Source organism: Columba livia, chromosome 13 (assembly GCF_036013475.1).
Source record: "Columba livia isolate bColLiv1 breed racing homer chromosome 13, bColLiv1.pat.W.v2, whole genome shotgun sequence".
NCBI lineage: Eukaryota > Metazoa > Chordata > Aves > Columbiformes > Columbidae > Columba > Columba livia.
Window position 1 is genome coordinate 6,838,533 of NC_088614.1, and position 24,568 is coordinate 6,863,100.

A 24,568-nucleotide genomic window follows, 5' to 3' on the forward strand; every position below is an offset into this window, starting at 1 on the left:
CCACAAAGACAACCAAGGTGCGTGAGCAAAACTTTCCATCTCCTGGGCTTGGACAAAGTGATGCCAAGGCTGAGGAATGGGAACTGGGCAGGACTCTGCCTCAGTTTTGCTTTTTAAGGGCTTTTCTTGTGTTGTTTGAAATTTTGGTTGGTTTCTCCATCTGTTTGTAATTCTGCTGAGGTTTGGGTGTTTTATAGTTAATGAGAAATTGTTTTATGCACCCCGAGCTATTATAAGTGGGAGAAAGGGTGGGGGTTCTTGGAAGCTGTGGCTACGGACAGCTGAGTAAAGCAGATTTCCTACAAGGCCCTTTAAGTTTTGAGTCAGCGCTGGGCTGCTCCCGGGGACCCTGCAGAAGTCTCTGCTCAGCGCAGATGCTGTCCCCATTTTCCTGCTTTTTTTACTCAAAAAGGCTCGCAGCAGGGAGCCCACTCTCCCCCGCAGACACGCAGCATCCATCCCTCCCACACTGGAAAATTCTATATACCCCATTGCTACCCAGCTGGAGACACTTTCACATCGTGCCTTACCAGCCCCTATGCTACCTTAGGTTTGCTATAGATCCCCAAAATGACTCAACACTAGACCTGTGATACTGTGAAAGGGAAGAATTCATTCATTTTACTACAATACAAAAACTCTTACTGTGATTCAAGATGGGGTCATAGGAATGGAAAGACCTTCTCAGCAACCCACGCACTAGTTTGGCTCCCAACGCCTTCTCCATCTGGATCCCACCCAGCTGAAAAGCTGTCTGGTAGCTCACAGAGTTCTCAAAGGAGTTCTGGACCCTACTCAAGTCCTTATCCTGGGTGTTGGATCAGCACAGCCTGTCCTTTTCTAACCATTTTCTCCCCAAGGATCGCCTCTTGATTCAAATCTCACTGCCTGTGGTTTCCTCTACTTCGTAAGCTTGGTACTTAGTCAAGATATCAGCTTCTATTTGTTGAAGGATTAATTCCTCTTGCTGCCTTGCTTTAGAAATGTCCGTGCCCCTCGGTCATGGTTAAACTGAGTCATTTTCTGGCCAGACACAAGCAAAACTGCTGAATGGACAGGCAAAGCCAAAGGACCAGCTTGGTCCTTAATTTGACTACAAACAAATCATTCATCTGCTGTGAATGAAGCGTTCCCAACAGAGCTTTGCTGCAGAGCCTCTACGCATTGAATACCGTCCTTCCCACCAACGCAAACACATCTGAGAGATGTCACCTCTCTGCTTTACACAGCTGTGTAAGACAGCAATTACCTTACTCACTGCTTGCTCAGGAGAGATACTAGGTATGGCACTAATACAGGAACTATGGGTTGAATAACCTCAGACTTGGGGTGTCTGAGGTTGAGCCACTCTGGGGTATTTTACTGTTTTAAAATCAGGCAAAATGCTGGAACTTAAATCTATTTGGAGCAAATCCCTGCTGGAAGGGGCTGGGGAAGATGCTGGTGGGTCTGAAACTCTCCCTTAGCATCTCCAGTGCCACCAGTCCAAGGGACTCTCCATGCACAGTGCAATAAGGGAATAATGACCTAGCTTCATTTTAGCCACCACTTCTGTAGAAATCTGGGTATACCAGAGTTATTACAGGAACAGTCTTAAGCCATAAATAGTAGCAGAAACAAAAATAAATTAAGAGGTGCAGGCAAAGAAGAACAGGCCTGTTTTCAGCTGAGGTCTGCAATGACGTAGCGAGATAAAGGCAGATGCTGCTCCAGACGGCAGGAGCAGCAAAGCAGAAACATTGGCACATGCTGTCACCTGCTGTCTAGCTCCTTTTGGAGTTGGTTGGCTTTGATTTTGCCAGCAATTAATAGGACAGAAGTAGAACCCAGAGCAATGCAGCACTTTATCCCCAAAAGCAGGAAGGAGATGAAGCGCAGGCACCTCCCTGCAGCGCAAGGCAAAAACCACAGGGCTGTGGAGGAGCATCCTGAGCCCCCCTCTGTCCCACATTTTAAGCAGACTGATCAGCACCAAGGCAATTAATGCTGTGTTTGGAGAGGTAAGGTACGATGTGACCAGCAGCTGTCACCGCTGTGGCCAGGCTCCTCTCTGAACAAGCCAAGGAGATGATGTTCCTCCATCCCAAGCTCATGCAAAGCCTGCTCAGCAGCCCTGGAGTATTTTTCCTCCAGGAGGTTCCTGGCAGACAATCGGCAAACACTAAGAGACAGTAATGGTGGGTGGAAGCCAGGGTGAGCTCTAGATGTTTTGGAGACCGTTTTTCATGTTTTTTTCTAGAGTGTTGAAAGAAACCCTTCATCCTCCATAACTCTAGGAGCTTGAGAAACACACCAGGGTGCTGCTGGATCTCTGGAGCTAATTAAATCCAAGCACCGAGGCTCAGCAGTCAGAGAAAGCTCGTTGGGCTTTATTGGTTCTGTCAGCATTGCAGAGGTGTCTGCTCAGCAGCCCTTCCCCAGCTCACACTGAGTTCTGCAGCACTCCCGGAGGGTCCATCTCTGGGTATCAAGAAGGCCAGGGCCACAATGCGATGGTTTTTCCACACCAGCAGCATCTCAATGTTGTGCCCAGGCTGTAAGGACACGGAGTGAGATGCTGTCCACAGGGATGGGACAGGCTGCTGTTAGAGGTCAGTGCCTGGATACTTTAAAGAGATTGGCCTCAATGACTCACCAAAATGAGGTTTGCATCACAGTCTGGATTCAACCCCTTGTCTGCTGAGCCCCAGTTCTTTCCCAGGCAGGAGCACGTGGGAAACATGAAGCTGCTTCACAAACTGAACCCATCTGTCAAGTGTCCCAGTGCACCCCGTTTTATCAAATAAATCTTACCCACATTTCCACTCACACTGAGCAAACAGTTTTCCAGACGGCACCAAAGAGAGAGAATGAAGCAGAGGAGCTGTGTGAATCTTCCCTCGACTCGCTCGTGTGACCTCCCAGTCTGCCAGCTGGTGAGGGCCTTGGTATGTGAACCTCCAAGTCTGTGCCACCAAAAGTAAGTGGCTTAAAAAGGGGAAAACCATAATTAATAAACCCCCTTTTGTTCTGCTTGGATGCAGCTGAGGGATGTTGATATAAAAAGCACAGGGAACTGAAACAGAGGGAGAAGGTTCTCTTGCCTGCCAGTTGTGTTGTTCACATCCAGCTCACTCTCAGTAAGAAAACAGAACCCAAAGCCAAAACCATCCCCGTGCCGAGCTCCTCACTCACATCCCCATTTGCATTTTTCCAAAAGATCGCTCGTATCGTGCTCCTGCATTGCAGTGCCCAAAACTGCAAGATCTGTGTTCACCCCATTCGCCCATCACGGTGCTCGGTTACCACAAGGCAGGAGCCCATCAGCCGCCTCCACGGCTTCTCGCTGATTGTTATTAATGATTTTTAATCCGATGCTAAAGAGGTGAGGCCGGCAGTGCTGCGGGTAACAGCTGTCTCTGATTAACTCTGCATCGCGGAGTCGTTTTTGTTTGGAAGCCCACAGCCAACCAGAAACTCCCTTTGGAAGGTCTTGGTGCCATTGTGTGAAAGGGGAAAAAAAGAAAAAGGGAAAAAGAAGCACAAATCTCAGGAGGTGATTAATTTATCATCTGCTTCTTGCTAACGTGTGTCCACAGGATGAACTCCTGTCACAAGACAGGGGAAAAACCAACCTTTGTAAAAGCCAATCTGGAGATTTCCCCAATCCCCAAGGAAAACAAGTATCTGCTAATCTCAGAGTCTCTGGGCCAGAGCTGAATATCCATTAGGCTGGGTCAAAGCCAAAACTTCAACTCTAGCCCTCTGCTTTTACTTTTTGTGATGGTTCTTTGTGCACACGACGCAGGAGAAGATGGACAAAGGGACTCAACAGGGTCCTGGGCCCCACAGCTACACGGGCAAAGACACATCAAAAAAAGCCACCAGGCCACCAAGATCTCTGTGGCTCAGGCTGAATTTTAACAAAGGTCTCCAGAAGAGAGAAGGTGGTGATTAACCCCTCCAACCCATCTTCCTCAGCCCTCGGAGAGCCATGGACATCTTCCAAAGCGGTAATTCCCCAGCGGAGCAGACCACACAGATGGAACCAGCTGGAAGAAAGGGCTTTAATTTTTCTTTATTTCTTTTTTATGGCTTTGTTTTAACCTGCAGACGGTAATTCTAGGAGGGGCAGCACATCCGCTTACATTTCCTTCTGCCCAACCTTAAATGACACTCACGAGAGATAGAGAAAACACTACCACAAGGACACCATTGGGGGTAAATCCCAAATCTTCATGTCTGCGTCCTAGGACTGAGCCTGCAGTTGCAAGCAAAACAACAACAAAAATCCCAAACCAAATGAACCAGAGATTTGCCTCTCCACGGCCATCATTTGTCCAGCTGATGACATCTCAGGGATGCTACAACGCACCTAGAAATTAAAACCACAAAGGGCAATATAATAAGCCAAGACCCTTTTTCTCTCCTGACACAGGAGTCAGCTGCTGAGCATATATTTGCATCACCGTCCTCTGGTGAACAGCATCAGAGCAACTTTTGCCACCAATTTGATGTTTCTTTGCTAAAACCACAGGAGAATTTTCCTCTTCCACCACTAGGGACCGCGGAGCCCAAGGCACGAAGACCACAAACGTACCATCTCCAGCACCTGTCACATCACGAGATGGGTCTGATAACCCATCCACTCATTACGTGCGTCACAAAACTGTCATTTCATGGAATTCTAGTTAATTTTTCACACGATAACCACATAAGCATTTTTTGCATGTGGTTAGTTGTAAAACCTGCCCCAAGGTTCCCTTTAAAATCGCTCAAGTGTTATTTGAGGGGAGGCAGGAAGGTTGTACACACTGAAAAAACAGACCTAGAAAAGCTTCAAATAAATCTTTTTTTGTCCTGCAAATTATTGGAGTTTAAATCAATGCTTTTTTTTGGAGCTGCACCTGAGAGAAGGTTTAACCCCCTGAACAAGCATTAATTTTTTTAAAAAAGGAAGTTTATTAGCTCTATTCTTCAGAGGAATATAAGTCCTGTATTATTAACAGCATCAGGGATTATTAAAAAACGGTGAAAGCAAATTAAAATCTAATTCTGTTCTCACCATTTCCTGACCTCTCACGCTTCGCCTATCCTGGACTTCGAGATGTTGCACAAGACGGGAGGGATGGAGGGGACATGCCACGGGAAGCCCTCGATCATAAGCAAACCCGAGCGCTACGATGAGACCCAGCAGATTAACTAATTTTTACCATTATTACATGCAGCATCACTAAACATAAGAAGCACAATGCCAAACTTTAGCAGGAGAATAATTAATACCCAGCCCCTTGAACACATTCACTGGTGTTTCTATTTCACCTTTTCCTTTATGATGTGGCCAACTCATGCAAATTACCATAATTTGTAAAGCACTGAGTACTTATCTTGCAAGATGCAAACAAACAACTGCTCATCTTCCACCCAGAATGGCAGCAAGGTGGTAAAAAGGGAGAAAGAGATAAATCTCCTTACCTTGTTTTTTTTGAAACACCTCTACACATCCCTGTGAACACTTATTGCAGGTGATATTTATTCTCCAACAGGTAATTTCATATACTGCTGCAGTTCCAATGTTTTTTAAAAGGATGTGACACCAAATCAACTAACCTTGAGCTACTGTGGCTGCAGGTGCTGGTCACTCTGCACATCTCTCTTTTTTTTTCCAGTGGAAGAACAAAACTGCCTGGCGAACAGGATCAGAATCACTTTATGTGTTAATGTGCTTTTTCTGGGACACAGCTCCACCTCAGACAAGACAATAAAGTAAATAAAGGCGGTTAAGAAACAACTGGAAACAGATTTCCCCGTGCGGTTGTTTCCAAGATCAGACACGCAGGTACCCCGAGTTTGGTGAGCACACAAAACTCCTTTAGTAAATCACACGTGCAAACTCTCCATAATCTACACACGCTTGTTTCTCGTCTTTTTGCATTTGTCCAAACAAGAGGGTTTTCCAGGGAAGATGCCATTCCTTTTAGAAACGTCACGTCCATGGATTCCTGCAAAGCACAGGAGCGGCTGCTTTTCTCTGTTACTTTCCCAGACCTCGTGACAATAGCCCATAAATACCGAAAAATCCACCGCTGGCAGGCGGATCTACAGCTAAAAACACCATCAGGTGTCTCCAGGATCCGGAAAATGTGAGAGAGGACACAAAATCTTTATAATTCCATGGATGTGTCTGAGCAGCCCCTGGGTCACCCAGGGGAGCGATGGGGAGGACTCTCTGTATGTGTCTATGCAGGTATTCAGCATTTCTCTGAAACCTCAGGCTAATTTCTTAAGGAAAATCACTCTGTATAGGGCAGAAAGGTACAGTCCATTCTGCCCCTGAGTTTTGCTGTCTTGGAATATTTTTCAGACTAAGATGCTATAGCTGGTGGTTCGAAAAGTCGAGGTTGAGACCCAAAGGCTCGGTCTCAAGTTCACCAGTGAGCATTAAAAATGAACTGGTTTCCATCTTACCAAGGGCCCCAGAAAGCTGGAGAAGAACTGGATAAAAGGCACGTACGAGTCCTCCCTTCTGGTAATTGCAGGCGGTTACTCAGAACAACCTTTGCTGAAAGAAATGTTACTTAGCCACTGATGTGACTATATCCAGGGACAAATGGGGGGAATAAAATGGTAAAACTGGTGTGGAGCCTGTATCTCTCCTGACTCTCATCCATTTTCCTTTTCTTTCAGCACCTACATCACTGTGTGGTATCTGCTTTGATCATTTTTTTTTTTTTACTGTGTAATCACCAATAATAACTTCTGCTCACTAGGACTATTAGGCATGTTTGTAAAGTGATTTCCTACCCCTGAGAGACCATGCAATTGGATACCTTGTGTGCTAACCATGAATTTTATCTAATTCAACATATACAGGGGCCTGAGGCCTTGAGGAAATTAACAATCCAAATAAATTCTGCTGAGGTTTAAAAGATGAATTATTTTAATAACACTGAACTTACATTGGATTCTGGTTTGGAGACAGCTCTCTGCAAAATCAGGCAAAACGTCTCAAACAAAGAGGGATTTGACCAAACTTCAGCTCAATTGTCACATAGTTTTCCGTCTCCTTTCCTTGCATTGCTGATTAACAAGATTATTTATGTCTAAGCACAAGTTCAGTCGCCTTTCTTTATCCAGAAACTTGTTCTTTCCATGAGTTCCAGAGAAAAATGAAAGTTAGAGGATTAAAAATAGAAGAAGCTATCTCCAGTGACTTTTGCTTCTGGCGCTTCAAGAGCTGTTCCTTGTTTTGTTTGCTTTATTTCTTGCCTTTTTGTCTCCCTCCTGTCCACAGGAAAATGCAAAGGTCAGACGCTGCCAGGACACACGTGCCTCCTGCGGCAGGAATTGCTCCGCGGCTCTTGGCAGACACAAGAACCAGACGGTTCCCTTCGATCCAGCCTCGGTGAGATCCCCACCGAGCAACACGCTGTAAACACGAGATGGGAACCCTGAGTCATAGTCTGGGGCCAACGGAGCAGATGTCTCTCCCAGATGGGTGGCAGATGCAGAGCAACAAGGGAAGGTGCACGTTGATGGATAAGTAAAAAAACTGGTAATTGAGAAAAGAGTGCACTTTATATTTAGCTTCTGTGCAGAAGAACCTCAGCTGTTCCATAGAGTTTTAGAGAAGAAACCAAATAAATTAGCTCACGGGTGAGAAAGAAGTTTCTGAGCTAAGAATAACCTGCCCCAGGTCTTTCTGTGGAAGGTGAAGTTCAGCCATCACTGCTGGAGTCCTTCGTAGTTTCCATTGTGTTTTATCCCAAAATGGATCACGACCGTTTCCCATAGGATGCTGCAGATATGAAATGTGGCCACCATGGTGGCACAGGACAGTGATTAACTGACCAACAGGACTGTTCACAAGAGAGAGGGACAGAAAAGAGGAAATTCAGAGTAATTGCTTTTATACCCCATGATCTTTACCAGATACGCAATGTCAGGGCGTACTTCAGAACCATTAGGGGTGCAAGCACTGAATTTAAGTCTGACCTGGAAGGAGCCACACTACCAGATGTTTGGTGGCCAGTATGACTGTGCACCTCTGTACAAAGGGCTGCGGTGTGAAGCTGCAGCTTCTCAGGTGGCCAAAAGCACTCAAGACCTGCTGTTTACCTTGCCTGGTAATTAATTCACATGTTACAATATCTAATTTCTGCCTGGCACACCTGTGGTGCAGGTGTAAGAGACCCAGCAGCAATTCCATGTGCAAACACTGTGCAATAAAGAAACACATATTTTCTCCTGTTCTTTGCTATATTCTACAAGTGACAGACCTCCCCTACAAGACTTCCCAGGCAGAATAATAGAATCGTTTTGGTTGGAAAAGACCTTGCAGATCATGAAGTCCAACCATTAACCCAGCACTGCCAAGTTCACCTCTGAACCATGTCCTTGGCCTTTTCAGGTGCCTGCCCACACCATGCACACAGGTGTGCTCAGCAACCAAATCTATAGAGCAACCGAGCTGAAATTCTAATGCGGACAAAGCAGAAAGCTTCTCGCTGTTGCTGTTGGAGAGATCTGGTGACCTCCGCAATCTCTGTGATGCCAGGGCTACGGGTGAAAGCCAATGTTCACGCAGGAACTACCCATCAGTTCCAGTCCAGACACAGCAGCAGATACCCTGGCTCAAAATTGCTTTAGTAGTTTCCTAAGGTAAATACGCTATAAAGCATCACCAGAGGAGGAAAGGGGGAGGATCTGGCTTGCAGGAAGAAAGGCAGCACCACAGGCTTAGCCAGCTGTGGATCAGTGATTCTTTTACGGCAGAAGTTGGTGTTATCTCTAGCAATTCACTAGCTCCAGTTACTTAACAGTTAAAAACTAAATAGCTGAAATAGCTAAAAAGAGTGTAAGACTCTCAAACAGTGTCACATCCCCCAGCTTGAGCCCCTCTCCCAGTTGCGGGGAGTGAGCAAGCGCTGGACCAGCACAGGTTTGGTTCCAGCAGCTGCACTGGAATGGGTGAACCGCAGCTCCAACCTGGTCCCTAAAATGGAAGCAGATGGTCACCCCGGGCTGCCAGGCCACCCTGCTTCTCTGCTCAAGGTTCCTTTTACCCAAAAGCACTTCCCACCTCTCCAGGGCTCCCAAACAAAGTTCTAAAAACTAAACTAAACCAGCTCCCCCTGCCTCGGGCTCTCTGCTTTGGTCCTGGCCTGGCACGAGTCCTGCAGCAGCACTCAGGTTCCTTCTAGGATAAGGAAAAGCTGCCACTGGCAGATAGAGATCCTCCCAGGCTCTCTGGGATGAAGCAGCGGTTGCCCACGCATCCGAGGTCCTCACCATTGTGCCCTGCAGCTTATTCCCAAACTCCCACTGTCCTTTAAGGTCCATCAATGAGATAACCTTGATGCAGTCCCTTTTGGCTTGTATGAATTTCAGCTTTTCTAGGAGAAAAATAAAAAAGCTTGTTTTAAAAACCCTGCACTGAGAAGTACTATTGTGATGGCCCAGTGTGTCGCTGGGTTCTGTTCTGTGGAGGATGCGACAGGGTTCTATTACATCTCCAAAATTCAGGGTCTGGGTCTGCCCAGCAGTTCGGGATCTTGGTTATCCACACCTGTGACACACAGAATCACAGAATGTCAGGGGTTGGAAGGGACCTCGAAAGCTCATCCAGTGCAATCCCCCCATGGAGCAGGAACACCCAGATGAGGTTACACAGGAAGGTGTCCAGGCGGGTTTGAATGTCTGCAGAGAAGGAGACTCCACAACCCCCCTGGGCAGCCTGGGCCAGGCTCTGGCACCCTCACTGAGAAGAAGCTTCTTCTCATATTTAAGTGGAACCTCCTGTGTTCCAGTTTGTACCTTTTACCCCTTGTCCTGTCATTGGTTGTCACAGAGAAGAGCCTGGCTCCATCCTCCTGACACTCACCCTTTATATATCTGTAAACATTAATGAGGTCACCCCTCAGTCTCCTCTTCTCCAGCTCCAGAGCCCCAGCTCCCTCAGCCTTTCCTCACACGGGAGATGCTCCACTCCCTTCAGCATCTTTGTTGCCCTGCGCTGGACTCTCTCCAGCAGTTCCCTGTCCTTCTGGAACTGAGGGCCCAGAACTAGACACAATATTCCAGGTGTGGTCTCACCAGGGCAGAGTAGAGGGGCAGGAGAACCTCTCTGACCTACTGACCACCCCCCTTCTAATCCACCCCAGGTACCATTGGCCTTCCTGGCCACAAGGGCCCAGTGACAGCTCGTGGTCATCCTGCTGTCCCCAGGACACCCAGGTCCCTTTCCTCTACACTTGACTCTCCTACCTATCAACTTATCCCAGTGCAAAAAGCAGATCCCAAATGGGATCCCTCCATCACTGTCTCCTCTAGGTGACGGCACAAGCCTGAACTGGAACTGATGATGGAAGACATAGACCTAAGGATACCAACAGTCATGCGCCTGTAAACATCACCTTCACATGGCCAAGTGCCTTGCTGGGTACATCACACATGCTGGAGAGGAGAAAGAAGACAGAAGTATTGGGAACCACAGAACTGGCAGGGATGAAGCTTTCGGTGGACACAGGCAATGGGGCAGAGCCGGGGGAATTCTGAGCTCTGTGAGATGAGGAACATGGCTCTGGGAAGGACGTGTCTCCACAGGACACATGTTTGATGTCCTGCCAAAGGCAGGTTGGCCCTCACGATGGAAAAGGACCTTCAGCAGTGGCTGAGATCCAAACTGTGGTGTTGATGAATTACAATAATATATATCTGAAATACTTTCTATTTTATTAATGAATAAAACAGGATCACGGAATGAAGATTAAAAAAAAAAAAAGGAATTCAGCTGAATTCAGCGAGCTTGTTAATTGAGTGGAAGCTTTCACGGCTTGAAGTGAAAGACTCATTTCTGGGAATGCATGGAATTAAATCAAACAAAAAAAATTGAAAGCGGATTGAAGGAAGCAACTCTGTACTAATGAGAGAATGGACTAGATCAGACCTGGAAAAGCTCAGATGACCCATTGATGATGAGAAGATTCAATGAAGCTGCTGGACAGTGAGTAGGAAGCCCGCATTTAGTGTTGCTGAAGAGTGCGCGCGGGAAGAAATTGCCCCCAGTAGCTATAGGACTAGGCTTAAAATACTGTGAGGAGTTGAATGAGAGTAGCTGGTCTTGGCTTCATCTCCCTGCCATAAAAACAAGTGAATTTATGACACAGGATAAACAGAGGTAGAAACAAGTGCAAAAGAAATAGAAAGTTTATGTACATTAGCTGTTTATAGCAGGAGAATGAGTCAGTCTATCCCAGCATTTTTTTATTATGACCCAGATTAAGCCTTTAGTATATCCCCACCTTGAAACTGGAAAAAGCTTCTGTATGTTGTATATAAATAGAAATTTTCCAGCCACATGAGGACAAGTGCTCAGACTAACTGGACAGACATCACTCCACAATGCAAAACTACCATCAGGTTTTAGTATTATTAGTATTACTTAGAAACTGACCTTATTTACAGTAAATGTTAAGAACTAAAATAATAGAAGAAAGGGAAAAGCTAGGCATGTTTACACACTGCAGGATTCCTCATCCCACTCACTACAGCAGGGTGCTGGTTCCTGGATTGCCTGTTCCCCCTCCCAGCAATCACGTAGCTGTATAAATTTAGAGATCATCTGTCACAGGGGCAGACTCTGCTTGATGTAGAGCCCAACAGAATTAATAACCCCGCAAGGACGAAAGCCAGGACAGGTTGACACGTTGCCCAGTGCTGGTGATCACACTAGTCTGAGCCTAGGCTTCTCCCAAACGAGCTTTCTTGGGCATGACATCTATCCCTGTGTTTTATTCCAAGACTTGTGTCTCTTCCACAATCAATACAGCCACAGTTTGCTAATTCCAGGTTCCTTTAGTCCATGTGGGGCTATGGCTGAGTTACCTAAAGGATTAATTCTTACCTGGATCCAAGAAAACACCAGTGACGGAAAGAAAATGCAGCTGCTCTTGCACACCAAAAAGAAGCCAAGCACAGAGATGCCTCCTGAAGTGGTGAGGAACCCCTCGGCTACAGCCGGCTCACACGGGGACTCACCGTCCGCAAAACTAAACTTCGGAAAACGCAGCTAAAGGAGCTCTGGGCTTTCCCTGCAAAAATCCATGGGATTCCTGGGGCGTCTGTGATCCCAAGCAAAGGCCAGCAGCTGTCTGCAGCTGCTCCCCGCCTAAGCCGGGCCTGGAGAAGGTCACGCACGGACTATTTGGAACAAGTTGGTGTGCTAGAAGGAGGCCTCACGCTAAACAACCCCGAAGAGCTGGGAGCAGATTTATTGGAACACTAACCACCAGTGCTGCAAATGCAAGACTGTATCTTGTGGCCTGGGTAGCTTTGATCCATCTTTGCTTCTGGGATTGTAACTTTTTTTAGTGTCTTGAATCAAATACACGGCTGACAAAACCAGACAATAGCATTAGTTCAGGGAAGGCTTCGTACAAACAAGAGACGGTGCTGCAATGGATTTTAAAGCAGAGGTGCACAAAGCGGTATGGAGTCAGCAAAAGGTGCACTGAAGTAATGAGGTAAAACTCATGGTTTGGTGCAGAAAACTTGGTCTTATTAATGGTATCCAAAGCTGAAAAAGATGAAATTATTAGGAACCACAGAGCATGGAAAAGAATCAACAGATTTGTTGTACTCAGAGGTTACTGCAAGAAAAAACCCTGTATAGACAAAATAAGAATACATGAAAAAGAAACATTTTCCACCACCTACAAAGAGAGACATTTTTCAAGAGATGTCTAATGCCAAATGTATTTCTGTGCTTGATGCATCAGCAGTGTTCTGGCAGGTGCCCTTAGGAAAATAAAGTGCATGTTTGTGGGCATTCAACACTCTTTAAAAGACACTTTCCTCAGCCTGTCGCTTGGGTTGAGTTCAGCACCAGAGGTGTTTCACTGGAAAATACAACATATTTTTGCTGGTGTTTCCAGGAAGGTTCCAAAGTCTACAGGGCGATGCTTACATCTGGGGAAAATCTGCAGAAAAGGCACGACAGAAAGCTCCAGTCCACTTTGGACAGAGCTGGAGCTGCTAAGCTAAAGCTGAATTCCACGTATGGGAAATAAAGGAAAGATGTTCTGTTATTCTGCATCGGGCGGAGAAGAGTTTGGCAAGACGTACCCGGCTGCCCCAACAGATGAGGAGATTCAAGGATTTCCTGGAATGACGATGTGCAAACAAAGCTGCCCTACTTCAGCTGCTCAAATTAGCAACCTGGGAGCGCTACCATGCAAAAAGCTGTCCCGGGGAACGAGGGATGATAATCTTCACAGAGCACACGTGGGAACCGAAGCAGCAAGGCCTGTCCTTAGACATGGTGATATTCATCACAGGCTCCATCAGTGGCGTGGCCAAAATGAAGACCCGCGCCACACATACCCTGGTGCTCACAGAACTAGTACGCTCAAAAGAGATGGGGATTTCAGCCACAGCTGGTGGTTATGTGTGTAAATGCAGGAGTCCCTCCTTGAGGAAAGGAGGTGTAGCCTGTCATCAACCACAAACCATGAACATGATTGGGATCCACGAACACATGGATCCCTGGAGACATCCCAGGCCAGGCTGGACGGGGCTCTGAGCAACCTGAGCTGGTGAAGATGTCCCTGCTCATGGCAGGGGTGGCACTGGGGGAGCTGGGACCGTCCCTTCAACCCAAGCTATTCTATGATCCTATGAACACAACCATAGTCACTGCCAAAAAGATGCTGGCAAGGTACTCCTTGAGAACACAGTTCTGTTTCAGCTACTAACACACGATTTGCAAAGCAGATTAAAACGTCTGGGTGGTGCACACACACTCTACACTCATTTATTGCTCTGGTGATGCCAACAACAGCTTTGCATGTTGTGTTAGCAGCAACACCACCATGCCCTGTGCCCAGAGACCCGCTCACCCCCAGAAGAAACCACATCGCCAAAACAGCTCTACCACATTCAGAGATCTCCTGCTCTAGAAATTTTGTGAAAATAAACTGGATAAGCCTCCCGACCCAAATATTTAGAAACCAGTCTATATATATTCTTGGAAAAAATATGGATTGCAAATGCCAGATCACGTGCAGAAGACAAGATCTCACAGGTAGGCACTGCATCAAGCTGGTGTACTCCTAACACATCTTTAATCTCGACAGGATCTTTTGGGTTGGTGATGAGATTTTTTTTTAAAGCAGTAGGATGAGAGAGAGGAATGTTTTACACTAGCTGAAGTAAACAATCCTGTGGGAATAGGTAGCTCAGGATTGTCACATATGGCAAAATCAGTCAAACAGGCAGACAAAAATCAGCAGCCTAAAAAACTTGTCACCAAGACAACGCAGGTACATTTTCACTACGAAAACAGTGGGTGATCTGGATTACTATATATCTTTCCGCGACACAGCTTGATGGAAGATATGGCAGCCAGCAAGATCGAGCTGATTTTTGCTAAATATGGTGCCTGAAATAATAGTCCTGGTTGATGGGCTTTAGCCATCTGTAGTAAAATCGGGATCTGGAATTTCCTTTCTGATTTGCTCCTGTTATCACCAGTGCAACGGTTTGGTGTCAAAAGCCAAAACAGTGAAGGACCTACTAAAAAAAGACACAGAGTCAGACTCTCATCTGAGTGTTTACATGCTGTTACTACTATTGTTATGTTTGGCGAGCAGAGGAGCGTGTGAGCAGGGACACCTTGCAGAGGCGCTTTGAAGGAGCAGTTGGACGTGGCTCCTGTGCTGCCCAGATGCTCACGTTACAATAACGCAGAATAAAGCCCTGAACGAAACAGGGCCCTGCTAAAAGTCGTGGCTTGAAGTCAGTGCTGAACAGCTCAGCTCCTGATTCCACTGAAGCCTCTTAAAGCCAGAGGTTAGAAATTATCATCCCTGGTAACAAGCTGGTAGGAAAAGAAGTTTTATAGGGTAATCTGTGGCCTCCCAAATATTTGGGTGATAAGGACTCGACAGACTGCAGCTGCAAGAAAGGTTTTGTTTCGAGAGATCAGTGAGTTTGATCTGCAGTGGAGGGCATGGTAAAGCTCTTAAAGCAGACTGAAAACCAGAACAAGGTTTCTCATCTGCAACCTTGAGTCTTGGTTTTATTAGTGTGTGCTAACTCCAAGCTCATACTTAATCATAACATGAAAAATAACTTAAAAACTAAAAATGACACTGCTTAGGCATTAATGACTAAAGCTGCTGAACTGGTGACAAGCAAAACTCATTAATTACTTACTATGAGTATCCTATAAATAGGTGGTAGGTGCTGCAACAAGGAAGAAAGGTTGGTCCAAGCCTCGAAGAGATGGCCCAGAAAGACAAGGAATAAAGGGCATGAAAATATCATATTTAGAGTAATATTAATATTTAGGCCCAATAGGAAGTTGTCTCAGCATGTCAGCAAGTGAAACAGTCAGGATTTTCATGGTAAGCATGGAAAACAACACACCATAGAGGAAGGGATTCAAGGGCAAGAACTAAAGGTTGTTTGCATGAGAAATTTTTTTCCTGTCAAGTGCAAGGGGCAGCAGCGGGGAAAGAATAGATCTTAAATGAGACACAGGATATAAGATGAGGACAGGCCAAGAAGGACTGAGAAGTACAGACAAGTATTTGATGTGATAGAGAAGAAAAAGCCAAATGAGAGGAAGTTTCTGAATGGATACGATTTGGGCAAAAGTCAGTGCTCACCAAGGCCAAGAGAAAAGGATGTTGCATTAATCGAGACATGCTGAGATAACAACTTGGACAAGAGTTGAAGCTGCGAGGAAGAAAAGGTTGAACACTTATGGTCAAAAACACTTAGTGCAGGAACAGGAAAACAAGAAGATGTTTATTGGCCAGAAACAGAAGGAAAATCTCTGTCCACCACCTGAATTGTATCAGCTGAGACAAGTCGTCCCAGGAGATGCTCCTTCCCCTCCCACATTGTGCAGCTTCCTCCTCTAACTCCGCTTCCCTTCCCAGCTTTCTGTTATCATCTGGATGTCTATCTGTTCTTTTGCAAAGGACTTGACCAAGGAAAACAGAGGGCTTGTAAATCCGGCTGCCCGAACGTGGCTTTTTGATGTCTGGAGCACAGAGACACGCTGCTGAAATTTATGGTTTCCAAGGAGGATTGAGAAAGGGAGAAATTTATGTTAGGAAAATGTGACTGTCATCTCAGTTTATCTCCCAGCTTTGTAATGGAAAACAGGCATTTTACAAACACATACACACAAAGCACAGCGTGAAACCGTTTATGAACTCGAGCAGTTTAACCAAGAACCATTCCACAAAGACTGGTAATAATAACGTTAATAATGCAATAAATCACACGCCATCTGTAACCTCACATCAGCGTCCACCTCGCGCCCTGGTGAGAAGCAAGGCAGCAGCATCTCTTCCCTCTTCCATCCTTCATCCTGTCGGTATCAACCAAAAGACTTGGGATCCTTCAGACCAGCAGACTGACCACAAACACCCCCGAGTCATTCTAGAAGCTGTTGCACATCACACAAATAAAATGTAGAGCTACAACCAGATTTACTGAGGACGCTTCAAAGCGATGGCTCCAGTAAAGCCCGTCCTAAACACGTGGGTTACCTGAAAACCTTCAGCTCTATGCCGAAGCTGGCAGATGCCTAGAGCAAGCCAAGCAATTAGCTGGAAGGGGTTAAGCCATTAAAACAGAAATGCTCAAATTTGTATATTAAAGAAAACAGGCACATTTGTATTCCTGCTCAATGAGTGCGCTTTTCAGTCCGTCGGCAGCTCATTTGGACTTTTGAATTTACAGCAGGAAACACCACAGATTATGCTTTAATTTATTTCTTGAGACTGTTCACAAGGAAACCTGAAACTTGCATTAAGACAAAAGAGTATCTATTTGATTTGGTACCAAATGATTCGAATTCAAAGCTACCTCCATTTCTGAAGTTTACACCAAGCCGTTTCAAAGTATTTAAACCATTTTGCAAGCGTTTAGACAGGAAGCTTTTCTATACTCACCCTGGAGGAAGTGGTGGCATTACTGATATATGTCCTGCACTACATTAAGTGTGGCTGTGGAGTTATTTATGTGCTTTTCCTGACTTCTTTTGACACAGGAGCTGATTGCAGTGCTGTATGATTACGTCTGCATCTCTGAATCTTTCTGTCTCAGCTGGAAAGTCTCAAGTTCCAAGCTGGGATTCCCTCTCCACCCCCTTCTCATGTACTTAACCCTCCTTCTGCTGGAAGTGCCTGGTAAACATCCACTAAAACCTCCTGGGTCCAGAAGACTGCAGAGAGCAGTCTTCTGCAGGCATTTTAAGAGAAGTAGTATTTTCTTAGATGCTCTCTGCTTTTTAACTCTGTGCTATAGGAAAGCTTTTTAAAACTATTATTTATTTTTTTAAACTATGGACTCTTAGAAATCGGTCTCAAAGGAATACAATTTTCAAGTCTTTTTTTTTTTTTCTTTAAAGAAATTGTTTCAGTCTTGAATTCTTATGATCTTTATCAACCCACCCCACCTCACTCGGTCCCCAGACCACCTATGGACAGAAGCATCGCTCATTAGTTAGACTTGCACTGTTGGCTACAAACAAGCATCTATGTACGAGAACCGATCGCTTTTCTGTGTCACTGGTCGCAACTCAGCAAAATGCACATTTACCCAACTCAACCCTCAGCCATTAGGAGCTGCGACACAGAGAACACGTTCTCCCGCTCCATGGATGGCTGTGCAGGGTGACAGAGCTGCCACTGTCACCCGATTTCTGAGCCAAACGCTTCCCAAGTGACAGTCCTGTATCCGCCACTGTCCATTTGCCATCGTCTTGCTCAGGTCTGTGCAGACTGACAGAGAGACCTGAAAAAAGCGGAGCTTAGCCTGCTCTGAAGGTTTGTAGCACACCTCAAGCACAGTCATTGTATTAATAGTCAAAACTCACATGCTACAGCTTCCATTTCCTCCCCAGAACCAGCATCCTAGATACATCACAGACCCCATCGCCATCGTGTATTTCTCTGGACACAGTAAAGGACAAAAACTGAGAATGGAAACGAAAAAGCTACGTACCCTGTGATGAAACGGGGGTTGGTGGTAATTTAGAGCAGGAGCCGCACGTTTAGTCACTTTGGGCAGCAGTGGCACAGTGGCAGCAACTGCCACCTCCAGCCTGGGAACTCCTCCTGAATTTCCCCCTCATGAGGAAACCTTGTGTCTCTCAGACACACGAAAACCCCAAAATCCAGCTATTAAGAAAGATCAATTACTCTAGATAAAATAAACTGATAAAACATAAGTTTCCTTCCCATCCTTCCTCACATCCTAGCAAGTGATGGACAATGGTGTTGGTCATCGGGATGTTTCGCTGTGTACACTTGGTATTTCCACGTAGGTATCTGTTTTCAGCGCTCCTTCCAAGTAACTATCAGAGAAATGACGCAGGTAAATCCAAAATAAAAGCAAAACCACAACAAACCTTCCAAAAATTGCTCAAGCACTTACTATCTATGGAGCTTTATCAGTGCCAAGTGTGTTGCATTTGCTCAAACAAAGGAAGCAGCGCAGAAAACCACGTCAGTCCCTGCAGACATGCACAGAGATCAAAGATCCTTGTGGGAATATTCCTACAAAAGTCGATTTTCTGGTGGAAAACATTAATACCTTCCGCCTCTTACAGAAAGTATAACAAAAGCAAAAAATTATTTTCACTAACACTGAAGCACATTCAGGCTTTTCCCACACAATGAAAATGCAAGAAAATGTCAGAGGTGAAAAGATTAGAGATGTGATGGGTTTTTTCCTTTTTTTTTTAATATTCTGAGACAGAATGTGCCCAATCTCTTAGTTTCATTATAATGGTCAATTTAACAGAACTCAAAGAAACTGCAGGCAGAACCCAAAACAGATGTAACGCCCCCCCCAGACACTAACAATCTATTTAGAAACACAGTAAGGCATAAAACAAGATACAAGGCTTATAAAAATTAAAAGAAGAAAATAAATTTAAAAAATCCAAAGCAAAGCCCAGGCCTTCACCTTGCCCCTGCCTACCTCCAACGCTGCTGTCCCTTGGATAAAAGTAGAATAGTTTTGTCACTATTGTATTGCAAACAATGAAGAACTTCTGAGTGTGAACCACCTCCCGGGGCTGCACGTTTAACTGCAGAAAGGAGCGAGAGGAACCTGAATGAATGAAATGGGAGGAAGGGATTCAAAATAAATCAACAAACTGTTTCTCATCTTTTCCTTGATTCCTCCCACCTCCTCTCCTACGAACATTTGGGCTTTTTTTTGTTAAATTTCCCTTCTGGTTTTGCTGATGAGAGCACAGAGCCCATTAGAGCAGAGGGATTAAGAGAGTTGGAGGATTGAGTAATAAAATTGCTGTTAAATAAGAGCAGCTCTGCAGGGCAGATGGGCCAGGGAAGGAGCTCAGCGGTTCACACGCGCCGGCACAGGGAGGTAAAGCACATTGTTTGTGTCTAATTAAATCCTACCAATCTGGGGTTATTAGAGAAGGGTTGCGACACCAGGGAGATGGAAGCATTTTGGGGACGAAAGGCGCCAAATTACAAGTTTAGCTGCTGTTCTCAGTGCAACTTGCAGCGCCAGCAACTCGTTTATTCACCTGGGTGCTTGCAAAAGAAGGTTTCATTTTGCTAAATTAATTTTGGTTACTAAAACTGAAAATGTTACTAATTAATGGCAGACACATCATTTCCAATGGTGGCAATTTTTGTAGCTCTTGAATAAGCCAAGTAATAAAGTTACGTCCTCCCTGTGCACCAGGCAATGTCTGTAACCATTCTCATTGGTTTCTTCCCCTGTTAAATGCAATTCAGATCAAGGGTTTACAGTTTATTTCTATTTAATTAGAGGTGGCCAGCCAAGCTCCTCTGGTAAGATCAATGGGGTAAAATGGATCTAGGTTGTTCATACAGATTAAAAGTAACTGCTATAAGAAATGGGGGAACTGAAAAAAAAATATCTAAAGGAAGTGAGAAGAAGCAAGAAGTGACTTCTAGCACCAAAGCAGTAGGAGGTGAGCCAACCCATGAAAATTAGCAAAAAGACAGCCATATACACATATACATATATATACAAACACATCAAGCAAGCCAAGTGCACTTTTCAGCTAGTCAAATGGTGTGGGGCAGCTCCCAGATTTTTTTCTCCTTTACTGAGAAAGTCAGTGGTAAATTTAATATATAGTTCATCAATTAAAAATTGAATTCTTTAAAATATACATACATATTCCCCGTGGTAATAACGAGAGAGAAAAGCCCCTTTGATTCCAATGTACTTGCTTCAGTTCTCAGATCCTGATACGATGCACTCAACAGTTTGAGAAATAAACCTAAGTGCATCTTGAAAACAGAAATCCCAGCGATTCCCTAAGAAAAGTGGGGAATTGATGTGCAAAACAGGGATATTGATTATTTTCAAACTGAATACCATAAATGTCCAGATGGTGGCATAGTGAGGGACAATGACCAGCCTGTCCTTACAGTGTAGCATGGAGAGACGTCGGCTCAACTCGGCTTTCCATCCAGGCTTTTGCTGATCTGTTCAGCAACCAGGCTAAGTTTCCTTTAACCCGTACGAAAAACCTGAAATAAAATATTTACTGGAAGGTTATATAACATACATTAACTTCTGCTTAACCCAAGCTGCAGGATAGAGATGAAACTCGACAGTTGACTTAAACATTCAAAACCACAGACTGACCTGAGGGACGGGAAGAACAAAACTTTTGCCAGTCTGACAGTCAATTAAAAATATCCATGTTGATGACCCAAATCCTAAAAATATATTTTTCTGCCTAAAATATATAATTTTGCCTTTGCAAAATGTATACTTTAAAAATTTGAATAGGAAACAAACATGAGAAAGCTTTCAAAATTGAATTTGCGTAAGTTTAAAAACCAGCGAAACAGTCAAACAAAGGAGACGTTTCCTCTTGAAATCAACCTTGCACGTGAAGTTGTAGATGAGGAAAAACAGGTCTTCATAGAGTTCCATCTAATTTATCACGCTAAAGAACAAGACTTGATCAGAAAATCCCCTGGCACCTTTTGGAAGAGGAGCAGCGTTAACCCCTTGCCCTGGCAAACCGCCCATGAGCCACCGCGTCCCGCTCACTTCAGCTCTTGCTTCAGCTCTGCCTTCATCTCCGCTCACTGCACGGGGAATTATTCCTATTTTTCTGTGGTATAAAACAACCTCTAAATACGTCAAACCTTGTTTAGCAGGGAAATCAAGTCTCTGTTTGTAGCGGGGCATTAAATGCAATCTGAGTTTACCCCAAACACCACTGGGAGTGAATGACTTTCTTATTCCCGGCTTTATTCAAGGAAATGAGGTTTGACTGCTGAGTACTCGCCTAAATCAGCAGAGCTTACGGGAGAGCTTGGGGATTGCAGGGAATGAAAGGAACGTTCTTAGTTCCGATAATGGGAAACAGTTTTTGGTGAATTATTGTTACGGCCCTGAATTTTCAGTACTTAGATAATTAGGAATTCAGAAGGAATTCTGATTGCCAACAGAAGTTTGTGCAGAGTGAGATTCTACAGTGATTTTTTTTTTTAAGGTATTGGTTTTCTCACTGTATTTTCTACCACGAAACTCCACAGCGGTCCCGTGAAGCGGATAATAAAGCACAACCCAGCAGAGCACAACTGAACATGCGCCAGGATCTCTGCGATGGAGACAAGCGCTAGAGCCACATTTTAGCCAGAGTTCCTTGCTTTATAGGCAAACTGTCAATACTGAAATGCTTAAAAATGCAGCATGCCAGTTTATTTGAGTCACGGAAGGGCGTTCTTTTTTTATAGGTTTTTTTTTGCAAGACAAAATATGCAAAACTAACAAGGAATGAAAGAAAGAAAAGAAATAACCCACATGCTTCACTTTTTTTAGACCAATTTCCAGTTGTACAATCCATCAAAAACCGCAACACTTTGATTAGTTTTTACAACAGGACCATGGAAGCCTTTAAGGATTCATGAGATGGATGCTCCTTCAGGTGGGATTCAAGATAAAACGACCTGAGAGGTCATGATAATGGCACCATCCTGCGTGTGCAGCCACAACTACATGTCAAGAATTTCAGTACAACATCAAGATAAATGGTGAGGTCCCATCTCTGGTGAACTTAATATCGAAAATAACCAACGGGGCCAAGCAGGGTAACCAGAAGCTCTCCCCCCCCAAAGCCTCCATGCCTAAACATTATTACACAAAACAAAAATCAAACCCATTTAAACAGTATTCTGCAGGTCACAAGATGAATTAGAAACAAAATATGCAGGTGATCCTAGTCTAACCTTAAAAGAAATGTCCCCCCGAAGACTCTTGGCCATATGTTTTCAATCTCTGCCTCTTGGACAAAAGCAACATGAGGAGAAAAGAAAAAGTTAAAACTGAGCATGTTAGAAGGTTCGCTGAGGGGAACGAACCTTATTACTGAAAAGGCAGAAGCTGTGAATAACAAAAGGAGATATAATGAGAACTCATTTCTAGCTGACCTGCTGAAATGGTCAGTCTCAAAGGGCAGAACTACATCCATGGTCAAACACCGATGTGTGTGAACACCGAGCCAGGCAAAATCCCCAGTACCCCCGCAAGATTTTAACTCCTTATCTTGGAATACATTTAGGATTTCTTACTGTTACGTTGATATGCTATTGCTACGATAATCTCTGTGTGAACGTGCTCTTCACACTTGCACAGAACCTCACAGAGTCCTCACAGTCACAAGAATTTCCTAGGAGGGGACTTGTTCTTCAATTAGTCTTCTCGGGAACGACTTATTTGTACGTGACACACCCTGTGATGTCTAGGAAACACATAAAACATTCTTGGAGAGAAGACATTTCCTCCCTGGACAAGGACATAAATCCTCCAAGGACATAAAATGCACAGAAGGGGAACAGGGATGGGGGTTCCTCATGGGAATACCTGGCTCGGTGTTGAAGTCTCTTTGAACTATAAACAGAGTGTGACAGAGCTCAGACTAATGGAAACATTGGCATAACACTGAGAAAAACTCCCCTCTCGAGGAACATGCAGTCGTAACATCTGAATGCACAGGAGGGGCCTTAACAAGTTGCTCTCCTTACCTATTTATTTCAATTGATTTGTACACTCTCCATCCCACACTGGCGAAGGAGATTTCATTCTCTTGATATCTAGTGAATGCTATTTCACTGTTTGATACGCCTTTACAATTGCTTTTAACAGAAGAGCCTGGAGCATGCAGCAGTCTAGCGGCTAAAGGAAACCTCTCCTGAACTCAGTTTCATCTTGCACCTGAGCTGAAAAATGCAAAGAGAACAGAATTCTTAGTTGCACCATCAAACAAAGACAAATACCCTATAGTTCAAATGCACACGTGTTCCCCTGGAAAGCAGAAGATGCCCAGGGTGTGGAAGGAAAGCTGGGTAAGAAGAAAATATTCTGAAAAAGACAAGAAAAACACTGTGGCCACTATGAATATAGCAAGAGAGCGGCATGTGGTAGCACACAGCAGCTTTGCCATCCCAGCTTTCCAACTGTCATTCCCAAGTGATAAATTATTATTAAACGGCCATGCTAAAATGTACAGGCCTTGCTTTATTTTTAGGCTTCTGTTTGGGTGCCAAGCTCTCCAAACACCACCCAGTCTGAAAAACACTATTAAAAAAAGAAACTGAAGAGAAGCCAAATTCTTGGCCTGTTGCAAACATTGCATTCAATAAGCTGTGGTTCAGTTTGCATTGTACTTGTGCGTCAAAAAATATCCTAAGGAGAAGTAGGAATTTACATGAAGTATAACACTTACCAGGGACAACATGGCCAGAAACTGGGTGTGCTTAACCCTTCCTTTCATCAAAAAAATAAAATGTTATCCTGAATTCAACCATGTAGAATTTGTGGCTACGCCTCATTCACTGATGATCTTACAGGTCTTTTCCAACCTAAATGATTCTATGATTATACGTTAAAGGCAGTATCAGCCACATATAGACAATAACCATATAACAGAATTAGCTGAAAAACAAATACAAAGCAACACCTCCCCCAGCAAACTCTATATTTTTCTAAAATGTGCACCATTAAGATAACCAGGTTATAGCAAACTTATCCTTTCCACTCAAGCTTAGCAAATATGAAAATGTAGCTTCTGTGACATCGGTATCACATTTCCCATGAGTTTCAGTGGAGAGGGCATTTCACCCCCCTGCTGCAGGTTGGATAACAAGCCAGGTCGCAGATTTTTGCAGCCCAGCTTTGGATGGATGAATCCCAAGCTGAGGAATTGCCACAAATACCTGGACAAAGGAGGGAGGAGGAACTTAAAAGGGAGACAGCTCAGCAGAATTGTCCACATTTTCAACAAATTATTTCATAAACTCATTGTATAAAATAGGACTTACAAACTCAAAAGCTTAACTATCACATTTTTCTCGCACTGGAAATTTAAATAGCATGATCTAAGTTCGATATCTTCCTTATAGACTTAGTCTTACTTCTCAGTTTGCCGGCAGAGCTTGCCAGAGAGCGTCTGTCTTCAAGTGCTCCAGAACTACACTCCTACAGCACAGTCCAGTCAAACCGTATTCATCCCTAAGGCAGAGAGCAACTTAGAGCTGCA

General features: G+C 44.5%; 1 protein-coding gene across 8 annotated transcripts in view; it reads right to left on the reverse strand.

The window, feature by feature from the left end:
* ZNF469 (zinc finger protein 469) overlaps positions 1-24,564 on the reverse strand; it is a 240,008-nt gene extending 215,444 nt beyond the window's left edge. For 3 of the 8 annotated variants that reach the window (XM_065028762.1, XM_065028758.1, XM_065028763.1), the window contains exon 1: positions 16,950-24,359. The gene's annotated coding sequence lies outside the window, so the exon portion shown is untranslated. Of the gene's footprint in view, positions 1-16,949; positions 24,360-24,443 lie in introns of those variants that run through there. The other 5 variants (XM_065028765.1, XM_065028766.1, XM_065028764.1 and 2 more) reach the window with 5 other exon arrangements.
* Between the last annotated feature and the right edge of the window lie 4 nt (positions 24,565-24,568).